At 44.1% G+C, this 12,283-nt stretch overlaps 1 protein-coding gene across 2 annotated transcripts in view; it reads left to right on the top strand.

Moving 5' to 3' along the window:
- The window catches only part of WDFY1 (WD repeat and FYVE domain containing 1), a 97,959-nt gene extending 87,220 nt beyond the window's left edge, over nt 1-10,739 (top strand). The window contains exons 13-14 of one of the 2 annotated variants that reach the window (XR_010109548.1): nt 2,106-2,244; nt 10,470-10,739. The gene's annotated coding sequence lies outside the window, so the exon portion shown is untranslated. Of the gene's footprint in view, nt 1-2,105; nt 2,245-4,059 lie in introns of both variants that reach the window. The other variant, XR_010109547.1, reaches the window with a different exon arrangement.
- The last annotated feature ends 1,544 nt before the right edge of the window (nt 10,740-12,283 follow it).

Below are 12,283 nucleotides of genomic sequence, written 5' to 3'. Positions count from 1 at the left end.
TTTAATAATTATTAATAAATTAATAGACAATTAATGCAATTCCCCAGTCATTTATGTTAAAAAGTGAGTTATGTTATCTGCTTTAAATCTGGTATTCTCTACCTAGACAGCCTTCAAGGCTTCACTTGTGATGGGGGAACTGGGTATGAAGCAAGTCATTGGGAGTTTGGGGCTGAAGAGAACAGAAAAATAATTCACTCTGAAGCCTGTGGAATGTGTTTCTCATGGGCAGAGAGAGAGAGTCGGAACTCTAACGCCTCTACTGGTCTTGGGGCAGATGTGGTCCAAGTAAGTTCTTTGTGTTTGCCTAGGACAGTGGTTCACAAATTTTGGTATCAACAAGAACAGTTAACTTTTATTTATTTATTTATAATAGATGGGCTATGCACCCTGAAGGAGGAGAGAGGAGATTGAAAGTTCAGGAATACAACAAGATGAAAACAAAATTTTTGTTTTGAGACAGGGTCTCATGGCTGGGTGTGGTGGCTCACACCTGTAATCCCAGCACTTTGGGAGGCCGAGGCAGGTGAATCACAAGGTCAGGAGATCGAGACCATCCTGGCCAACATGGTGAAATCCCATCTCAACTAAAATACAAAAAATTAGCCGGGCATGATGGTGCACGCCTGTAGTCCCAGCTACTCAGGAGGCTGAGGCAGGGGAATCACTTGAACCCAGGAGGTGGAGATTGCAGTGAGCTGAGACCACGCCACTGCACTCCAGCCTGGCAACAGAGTGAGACTCTGTCTCAAAAAAAAAAAAACAAAACAGACAAGGTCTCACTCTGTTGCCCAGGCTGGAGCACATTGGCTTTATCTTGGCTCACTGCAGCCTCAACCTCCCGGGCTCAAGTGATCCTCTCACCTCAGCCTCCCGAGTAGCTGGGACTGCAGGCGTGCGCCACCACGCCGAGCTAATTTTTTTTAACTTTTATTTTTAGTAGAGATGGGGTTTTGTCATGTTGTGCAGGCTGGTCTTGAACTCTTGAGCTCAAGCAATCCACCCACCTCAGCTGTCCAAAGTGCTGGGATTACAGGCATGAGCCACTGTGCCTGGCTAGAACAGTGAACTTTTATCAAGCATTTACTAGGTACCAGGCACCATGTTAAACACTTTTCAGGTAATTATTGTGGTTAATTCTCACAAGAAAACTATGAGTTGGGTACTAATATTATTTCCACTTACTGATGAGGAAACTGAAGCACGGAGAGGTGCTGTAATTAGTCCAAGCTTGCTGTGGTTTTAGCGCGTTGCTTCAGTGACTCTGTGCACACCAAGCCTGGGGCCACTTCTCTGGATGAAGTTTCCATGGCTTCCCTGAGGCCTCAGCAGGACTTGGCCCATGGGTATTTGAGTTCTGTCTTTGAATCCGTGGAACCTTGGCCCACGTCCAGGGTGACAACTCCATACCTCAGGCTGGATGAAGAGAACGTGGTGTGCAGGACAGGGGGCACTCTTCAGAATTTTGCCCACAAACATCCAAGGTTTGGGTAGAATAAATATAGTTAAATGAGTGGAGAATGAAGGACAGGCATAAAGGAAAACTCTAAGTCCAGATACAAACTGGAGGCTGCAAGAATAAGGGCAGTGGAAAGACCATGGGCTTGAGAGCCGAGATAACCCAAATTTGAATGCCAGTGCTTTGCTAGTGAGATGATCTTAACAAGTTACTTACTCATTCTGAGTCTGTTTTCCTTTCTGATAAAAGAGGGATAATAACCTACACAGAGGACCTGGAACTATCTCAGTGCTTTCTAAAATATGTTAGGAAAGAGGAAACAAGTGTCAAGGACAAGAATGTGTTTTAAGAAAATAGATAAAAGGAGGATGAGTTTGCAGAGAAAACCTCCGTGCTGAAAGAATTCCTGGCAATTGATTGCTTCACCCACGCCTAACAACTCTAGGTCAAAGGGGCAGAATGTTTGACTTAAAGGTAAGATGAACAGCCAGGACCTATTACCAATTTAACACTGTTTTTAGACCCACATCAGAAAAAGCCAACATGTAACTACATTCTTAAGGTGGCATAATATCATAAGGACAGAAATTAGAAAGTAAAGTACTTGATTGCCTTATTTTTTTTTTTACTATTATTTTTTAAACAGAGATGGGGTCTTGCCAGGTCTTGGCCAGGCTGGTCTTGAACTCCCGGACTCAAGCAACCCTCCTGACTTGGCCTCCCAAAGTGTTGGAATTACAGGCATGAGCCACTGCGGTAGCCCTGATTGTTTTAAATAGAAGAAGGTAAAGTATTTTCTCACATAAATTTCTGAATGTGGGAGGCAGCCTACTGACATTGTTTCACGTAACAATCTCCACTTTACAGATCCACCAAATACCAGTATGCTTTTATATTCCTTACCCTGCAGAATCCTATGCATGTGACCGCGCAGAGCCTGCTTCTGTGTGCGATGACTGTTCTGCTTGTTTGTTGAGTTTCATGTGAAATTCGAGTGGGGCTCGCACTGCTGGTGATATTCCAAGGCATCTCACTCAGCTCTCATCATTGCTTTTATTTATTTATTTATTTGAGACAGAGTCTTTCTCTCTCGCCCAGGTTGGACTGCAATGGTGCAATCTCAGCTCATTGCAACCTCTACCTCCTAGATTCAAATGATACTCGAGCCTCAGCCTCCTGAGTGCTGGGATTACAGGTGCCCACCACCACACCCGGCTAATTTCTTTGTATTTTTAGTAGAGACAGGGTTTCACCATGTTGGCCAGGCTGGTCTCAAACTCCTGGCCTCAAGTGATCCACCCACCTCAGCCTCTCAAAGTGTTGGGATTACAGGCATGAGCCACCATGCCCGGCCCACCATTGCTTTTAAACATGCTCATAAGACTGCACCATCTTCACCTGCTTTGGCAAAAGGTATTTTGAGCAGTGAGTATGCAAGGCAGCTTTTTCATGCTGAATTTTATAATTTTAATTAACAATAGTTAACATTTACCACTAGTGTTACCAGAAAGGGGTCCCTATCCAGACCCCAAGAGCGGATTCTTGAACCTTGCGTGGGAAAGAATTCAGGGCAAGTCCATAGAGTAAAAGTGAAAGCAAGTTAATTCGAGAAGTAGAGAAACAAAAGAATGACTACTTCATAGACAGAGCAGCAGTATGGGCTGCTTAACTGAGTATACTGGTAGTTATTTCTTGATTATGTGCTAAACAAGGGGTGGATTATTCATGAGTTTTCTGGGGAAAGGGCAGAGATTTCCCAGAACTGAGGGAACAGACTATATAGGGTAACTTCTATATAGGGTTTTTTAGAGTATATAGCCTATAGGTTTTTAGACTATATATAGGATAACTTCTATATAGGGTAACTTTACAAATGCCATGGTACTTGTAAACTGTCATAGCACTGGTGGGAGTTTTTTAGCATGTTAATGTAATTGGGATGTAATGAGCAGTAAGGATGACAAGAGGTCACTTTCATCACCATCTTGGTTTGGGTTGGTGTTGGCCAGCTTCCTTACTGCATCCTGTTTAATCAGCAGGGTCTTTGTGACCTGTATCACATGCCAACCTCCTATCTTATCCTGAGACTAAGAATGTCTAACCTTCTGGGAATGCAGCCCAGGAGGTCTCAGCCTTATTTTCCCAGCCCCTATTCAAGATGGAGTCACTTGGGTTCAAACATCTCTGATGGATGGGCATGGTGGCTCACGCCTGTAATCCCAGCATTTTGGGAGGCCAAGGCAGGCGGATCACCTGAGGTCAGGAGTTCGAGACCAGACTGGCCAACATGGCGAAACCCCGTCTCTACTAAAAATAAAAAAATTAGCAGAGCATGGTGGCATGTGCCTGTAATCCCAGCTATTCGGGAGGCTTAGGCAGGAGAACCAGTTGAACTCAGGAGGCAGAGGTTGCAGTGAGCCCAGATTATGCCACTGCACTCCAGCCTGGGCAACAGAGTGAGACTCTGTCTTAAAAAACAAACAAAAAACAACCAAAAAACACCTCTGATACTAGTAGTAATAATAGCTATACTTACTGAGTACTGACTAATCCTACCAGCATCTTTAGGAGACATAGGAATTATTATCTTCATTTTACAGATTAGGAAACTGAGGCACAATGAAGTGAAGTGTCTTGCCCAAAGTCACTTGGCTGGTAGGAGAAGAAGCTGGACCAGTGCTCAAGGCTTCTGGCTGCAGATGCTTCTCTCCTTCTGTAAGACAATCCAGGACTCAGCACAGGACTATGAATCCACAATACCCTGGGTAGGGCTTAGCTCTCAAACGTTTCCCTTTCCAACTCACTTGAGGGCTAGGTAACTGATTGTTCTCCATCCTTCCCAACCCTCCAAGCCCCCAACTATGCTATGGATTTTGAATCACCATCCTTGAGGTTTGTTCGGTCCCTTGCCCAATATATATATTTACCTAGTGACTGCACTTATTCTGAACCTACACATGGTCATAGGATTACACAGGGAGTTCACCTAAAAGCTACAAAACCAAAGATTACTCATCAGGAGCACCGGGGCTAACTAACGATTCTCTGGCTGATGTTGACATTTAACACCAACTATGGAGTTCAGTATGTTGGATAGGGGGTTGGCAATGTGTGATACCATTAAGCTTCAGACCAAACAAAGACCTTTCATATATGAAGCTCTGTTCTACACAGCTCTAAACATGGCCCCAAACATCACTTTGTTGTATTGAGCAATTGCCTATACCTTCTCCTGGAGTTCTAGGCCACTGGATATGTCAGATAGCCGTAAGCACCTTTTTTCTTTTTATTTTCTTTCTTTTCTTTTTCTTTTTTTTTTTTTTGAGATGGAGTCTCACTCTGTCACCCAGGCTAGAGTGCAGTGGCACGATCTCAGCTCACTGCAACTTCCACCTCCTGAGTTCAAGCAATTCTCATGCCCCAGCCTCCTGAGTAGCTGGAACTAGAGGCGCATGCCAACACTCCTGGCTAATTTTTGTATTTTTTGGTAGAGACAGGGTTTCACCATGTTGGGCTGGGCAGGCTGGTCTCAAACTCCTGACCTCAAGTGATCCACCTGCCTTGGCCTCCCAAAGTGCTGGGATTACAGGCGTGAGCCACTGGGCTTGGCCTGAGCACTTTTTTTAGTGTAGCAATTATTTGAGCATTCAGATTTCTAAAGTAGGATGCATGTGGATGGTGAGTAAATGGTAGCAGAACTCAGATAAGAGTGGGATGCAGCAGTCAGGAATGACGCCCATTCTTTTAAACCAAGACCCTGAGTGGGGAAGGCAAGTCAACCAACACTGACTGTAGGATCAACTCAAAAGCTGGTCTTTACATGGGAGCACATTCTGGTTACTCTAATGGCTTTAAGTCTTAGCAACCATTACTCCGACATATACTGCGTTTTTGACTGTGACTATAACTGCCAGCCCATATCTAAGGTGCATTTGCATACCATACCTTTTCCTTTTTGATGTAGCCGTGATAACCATCAGCATGCTTTGCTCAAGTACTTCATATTCAGTAGGACTTACCAGATAAGAAATTCAGGAGCTGCTCCTCTCTGAGCCAATGAGAAACTCAGTTGCTGCTCCTCCCAGGGGCACTTATCTTTAGTTGAGTTAGCCTTTAATCAGATTGCCATTATAACTGGGCTCTGTTCTGAAAGAAAGACCTGATAAATCTTGTTTGATGATGCCAAGTAAGTCATGTCTATTTGCAGATTTCAAAGATTATTGCTAAGAATTCAGGCTGGGTGCAGTGGCTCATGCCTGTAATCCCAGCACTTTGGGAGTCCAAGATGGGCAAATTACTCTAGCCCAGGAATTGAGACCAGCCTGGGCAACATGGTGAAACGCATCTCTACAAAAAAAAAAAAAAAAAAAGTAGCCAGGTGTGGTGTTGGGTGCCTGTGGTACCAGGTACTCAGGAGGCTGAGGTCAGAGGATTACCTGAGCCCAGGAGGTCGAGGCCACAGTGAACCAAGATTGCATCACTGCACCCCAGCCCAGATGACACAGTAAGACACTGTCTCAAAAAAGAAAATAAAATAATTTAATAGCAATTAGGGCAGGCTTTGCATAATCACATAGACAAAAATGTACTCTTTTGCTGGGCATGGGGGCTCACACCTGTAATCTCAGTTTTGGGAGGCCGAGGTGGGCGGATCACCTGAGGTCAGGAGTTTGAGACCAGCCTGAGCAACATGGTAAAACCCCATCTCTACTAAAAATACAAAAAACTAGCAGGATGTGGTGAATCATGTGGTGTGGTCCCTGCTACTTAGGATGCTGAGGCATGAGAATCACTTGAACATGAGAGGCAGAGGCTGCAGTGAGCTGAGACTGCACCACTGTACTCCAGCCTGGGCAACAAAGCCAGACTCCATTCCACCCCCCTGCCCCCCTAAAAAAGTCCTCTTTTCCTTTGAATATACACTCTTTTTTGTTTGTAAAGACAATCTAGCATTTTATATTACTCTGTTCTCATGCTGCTAATAAACACTACCCAAGACTGGGTATTTTATAAAGGAAAGAAGTTTAATTGACTCACAGTTCCACATGGCTGGGGAGGCCTCACATTTGTGGTGGAAGGCAAAGGAGGAGCAAAGTCACGTCTTGCATGGCAGCAGGCAAGACAGAATGAGAGCCAAGTGAAAGGGGGAGCCCCTTATAAAAACAACAGATCTTGAGAGATTTATTCACTACCATGTGAACACTATGGGGGAACCTCCCCCATGATTCAATTATCTCCCACTGGGTCCCTCCCACAACACATAGGAATTATGGGAGCCACAATTCAAGGTGAGATTTGGGTGGGGACACAGCCAAACCATATCATTCCACCCCAGCCGCTGCCAAAGCTCATGCCTTCACATTTCAAAACCAATCATGCCTTCCTAATAGTCCCCCAAAGTCTTAACTCATTTCAGCATTAACTCAAAAGTCCATAGTCCAAAGTCTCATCTGAGATAAGGGAAGTTCCTTCCACCTATGAGCCTGTAAAATCAAAAGCAAGTTAGTTACCTCCTAGATATAATGGGGGTACAGGAATTGGATAAATACACCCATTCCAAACAGGAGAAATTGGCCAAAATGAAGAGGCTAAAGGCCCCATGCAAATCCAATATGCAGCAGGGCAGTCAAATCTTAAAGCTCCAAAATGATCTCCTTTGACTCCATGGCTCACATCCAGGTCACGCTGATGCAAGAAGTGGGTTGCCATGGTCTTGGGCACCTCCACCCCTGTGGCTTTGTAGGGTACAGCCTCCCTCCCAGCTGCTTTCACAGGCTGGCATTGAGTGTCTGTGGCTTTTCCAGGCACACAGTGCACGCTGTGAGTGGATCTTTCATTCTGGGGTCTGGAGGCTGGTGGCCCTCTTCTAACAGCTCCACTAGACAGTGCCCCAGTGGGGACTTTTTGTCGGGGCTTCTACCCCACATTTTCCTTCCTCACTGCTCTAGCAGAGGTTCTCCATGAGGGCCCCACCCCTGCAGCAAGCTTTTGCCTGGACATCCAGACATTTCCATACATCCTCTGAAATCTAGGCAGAGGTTCCCAAACCTCAGTTCTTGACTTCTGTGCACCCACAGGCTCAACACCATGTGGAAGCTGCCAAGGCTTGGGGCTTGCACCCTCTGAAGCCATGGCCTGAGCTGTATCTTGGCCCCTTTTAGCCATGGCTGAAGTGGCTGGGACACAGGGCACCAAGACCCTAGGCTGCACATAGCAGGGGGGCCCTGGACATGGCCAGGAAACCATTTTTTCCTTCTAGGCCTGAGGGCCTATGATGGGAGGGGCTGCCTCAAATGTCTCTGACATGCCCTGGAGACATTTTCCCTATTATCTTGCCAATTAACATTTAGCTCCTCATTACTTATGCAAATTTCTGCAGCTGGCTTGAATTTCTCCTTGGAAAATTGGATTTTCTTTTCTATCACATGGCATCATCAGGCTGCAAATTTTCCAAACTTTTATGCTCTGTTTCCCTTTTAAAACTGAATGTTCTTAATAGCACCTAAGTCATCACTTGAATGCTTTGCTGCTTAGCAATTTTTTTCTGTCAGATACCCTAAATCATCTTCCTCAAGTTCAAAGTTCCATGAACCTAGGGCAGGGGCAAAATGCCACCAGTCTCTTTGCTAAAACATAGCAAGAGTCACCTTTACTCCAGTTTCCAACAAGTTCCTCATCTCCATCTGAGAGCACCTCAGCCTGGACTTCATTGTCCATATCACTATCAGCATTTTTGTCAAGGCCACATTTTCCTGTCTTCTTCTGAGCCCTCCAAACTCTTCCAACCTCTGCCTGTTACCCAGTTCCAGTCGCTTCCGCATTTTCGGGTATCTTTATAGCAGCGCCCCACTCTATCAGTACCAATTTACTGTATTAGTCTGTTCTCACATTGCTAATAAAGACATACCTGAGACTGCATAATTTATAAGGAAAGAGGTTTAATTGACTCACAATTCCACGTGGCTGGTGAGGCCTCACAATCATGGTGGAAGGCAAAGGAGGAGCAAAGTCAAGTCTTGCATGGCAGCAGGCAAGGGAGAATGAGAGCCAAGTGAAAGGGAAAACCTCTTATAAAAACATCAGATCTTACGGACTTACTCATTACAAGGAGAACAGTATGGGGAAACCAACCCCACGATTCAATTATCTCCCACTGGGTCCTTTCTATGACACATGGGAATTATGGGAGTTACAATTCAGGATGAGATTTAGGTGGCGACACAGGCAAACCATATAACATTGATAGTGTGATAACATTTGAATAGTATTAATTAGTAGATATAGGCGATATGGTTTGGCTGTGTCCCCACCCAAATCTCATCTTGATTGTAATTCCCACGATTCCCACATGTTGTGGGAGGAACCTAATGGGAGGTGATTGAATTATGGGGGTGGGTCTTTCCTGCGGTGTTCTCATGATAGTGAATGAGTCTCACAAGATCTGATGGCTTTAAAAGGGGCGTTTCCCTGCACAAGCTCTCTTCTCTTGTCTGCCGCCATGTGAAACATGGCTTTCGCCTTCCACCATGATTGTGAGGCCTTCCCGGCCACATGGAACTCTAAGTCCATTAAACCTCTTTCTTTTGTAAATTGCCCAGTCTCGGGTATGTCTTTATCAGCAACGTGAAAATGGACTAATATGATAGGTCATCTGGATTAAGATGCCATTAAACCCCTAGTGCAGAAGATGAAAGTGACTCTAGGTATATTTGCCTCATTCTTTATTTACATTCTCACAGTTTCACATTGTGCTATGTCTACACAAATCCTAAGGATGTCATGAACAAACAATAAGGCAGACCAACCCTTGGTGATATGTATGTAGCTATGTTTTGTTTCATTTTAATGAATTTGTGGTCTTTAGAGATAATGGACAAAAGTAATTTATGGATGGACCTGGGGCCTGGCAGTTCAAGCCTTTTCCTGAAGAGGGAGGGGCCTACTCAAGGCATCCACTGTGGAGGACATCCCTGGTGACTGTAAACCTGTGACATCTGGCTTGCTGGCTTTTGCCCTTTCCTTAGGGATCTGTCTGGCACCCACCATGGCTCTGGCTCTGGATTCATACCCCTCTTTTCATAAACCCTAACTGCATGGAAAGCATGTTGTAAACATGCTCATGTAGAAATGGAAACAACTCGAGAATTTGTATACTGGCCTTCCCTGGTGATTAATTTCAATTGGCAATAAAAGCCACAACCTAAAGGAACTGAATGTTTGAGGAATTCAAAGAGTCTTTTCTATGGGGGCATGTGTGTGTGTACATGCGCGCATGTCTATGAATTAAGTTATACACAGACTTTGAATTTCACGGCCAGATGACCAGATTCTTCTCAAATCTGAAAAAAAAATACATTTAAAGTCTCACCCAATTGGGCACGCAGCTCTTTGAACAGTTTCTTCCAGCATTATGTCCCTATGCCCTGCAGCCTAATACCTTCTCAAGTTGATCTCCCCCCAGGCACAGCCTTGTTCCAGCCACACATTAACCCCTTGCCCTGTACTCTGCCCCCATCATCCTCATCCTGACTGAGAACTAAGCTCTGATTTTTAAAATCTTGCCCAAATTCCTATCTAAGGGGTCTGGAGGGTCATGCCCTATAAACCATAAATTCTCATCAGATGGGTTTTATTTAGCTCTATATATCATGAGTTACTTTGCAACCTGACTCTGGCATAACATTACAAGACAAGGAAGAAAATAAAAATATTTTACCCCAAAACATGTTTCTTTGCCATATCTTGAAATGGCCCTGCAAAGCTGTCCTTTGTGGGGGAAAATTTGCATCTGCGAAGAATCTCCATTAACATAGCTGGATCTTTTTCTTCCAGGTACCCCCGTGCCATCCCCCGCAATAGTAAAGATATTAACTAAAAGTCTAGCACCTTTTAAAGATCTGAATAGGAAACATGTGTCATCGGTTGTCTCTAAGGGCAGCCACTTCAAAAAGAACCTTGTTCTCCACAATCTTTTATCTTAACCTGAGCATTTCCTTTCTATCCATCCCAGGTCTTTAGACAAACTCAACCAATTGTCAACCAGAAAATGTTGGAAGTTCCCTCCTACCCCGCCCGCCTTTGAGTTGTCCGGCCTTTCTGGACCTAACCAATGTATTTCTTAAATATATTTGATTGATGTCTCATGGCTCTTTAAATGTATAAAAGCAAGCTGTGCCCCAACCCCAGCCACCTTGGGCACATGTTCTCAGGACCTCCTGAGGATTGTGTCCACAGGCCATGGTCACTTATATTTGGCTCAGAATAAATCTTTTAAAATATTTTACAGAGTTTGACTCTTTTCATCAACACGACTCAAAACCCTGTGACAAATCTTCCTTGTCTAAATTATTTGGCATAAGTTGTCTTCAAAGTATTGGTCTAAACCTACACTAGCAGCTTTAAAACACCCACTTTCCTAACTTTCTCCATGTTCCAGCTAAACTACGGGGTAAGTGTGAAGACAAGAGCTATCCAAAGACTGAACTTGGGTATGACAACATGTAGAGGTTTGGGAGATGAGGGGGATTCAACAATAACAAAGGGACATGGCCAATGAAGGAGAAGGAGAGCCCAGAGAGGGGTGCTGTAGAGGCCAAGAAAGCAGTTTTTCTTCCTGGAGAGGGTCAGGAGCAGTGTGGTCTAATGCTGCTGATGTGTGAAATGAGATGAAGGCTGAGTGTTGCCCATTGGATCAGACAGTACAAGCTCATGGTGATCGCATTGGTAATCTTATAAAAGTAGCTTGGTGGAGTGTGAGGGCAGAAGCCTAATGAGAATGGATTGAAAGAATGTGGAATGAGATCATACCACACCCAGCAGGAACTTATTCTTAACTCAAGAATCACATGAGTTGTCCTTACTGATAGGAATTGGTGAACCAGAGACTCTCATATACCCCGTACAATCTTTCTTGATGAATAGATAGATAGTGATGCAAAGAGCCATGATTGTGTGTGATTGCACTTCATCCTGGGCAACAAAGCAAGACCCTGTTTTAAAAAAAAAAAAACCCTAAACAACAACAACAAAAACAAACACACAAAACCCTTTATGAATTTATCCTGATATAACCAGAAGCTTGGACACAAATTTTATGCACAGGACTTCTGTTGTAGTATTTGTAAAATGACAACTGGAAACAATCTCTGTATTTTGTTTTAAGAACATAGACTCCAGGAATTGTATTACTTATCCAATTGTAAGGAAATAGAAAATGAGTAGCCCAAAATGGCCTATTAAATGTCCTTTAAGTATCGTGGATTTTTTTTCTTTTTTTTTTTTTTAAGTTAGAAATTGGCCGGTGTGGTGGCTCATGCCTGTAATCCCAGCACTTTAGGAAACTGAGGTGGGTGGATCACTTGAGGTGAGGAGTTCGAGACCAGCCTAGCCAACATAGCGAAACCCCCCATCTCTACTAAAAATACAAAAAATTAGCCGGGTGTGGTGGCACACGCCTGTAATCCCAGCGACTCCAGAGGCTGAGGCAGGAGAATCGCTTGAACCCGGGGAGACGGAGGTTGCAGAGAGCCGAGATCACACCACTGCACTCCAGCCTGGGTGACAGAGTGAAACTCTGTCTGAAAAAAAAAAAAAAAGCTAAAAATTGATATTGGGAGATTCTCATGTATAATAAGTGAAAAGTCCACTATGACTATCCTGGTTGAAGCCACCATATCATCTCTCACTTGAAATGTTATACCTCTTAACAAATCTCCTCGCATCGTCTCTCTTCTGCCACGGTTCTATTCTCGACACTGCAGCAAATAGGATTATGGAATTATTTATTATTATTATTTATTTATTTTAGACAAAGTCTTGCTCTGT

The sequence above is a fragment of the Pan paniscus genome, chromosome 13 (assembly GCF_029289425.2).
Source record: "Pan paniscus chromosome 13, NHGRI_mPanPan1-v2.0_pri, whole genome shotgun sequence".
Lineage (NCBI taxonomy): Eukaryota > Metazoa > Chordata > Mammalia > Primates > Hominidae > Pan > Pan paniscus.
Note: the sequence above shows the minus strand (reverse complement) of the source record. Positions and strands in the feature narration are given on the sequence as shown.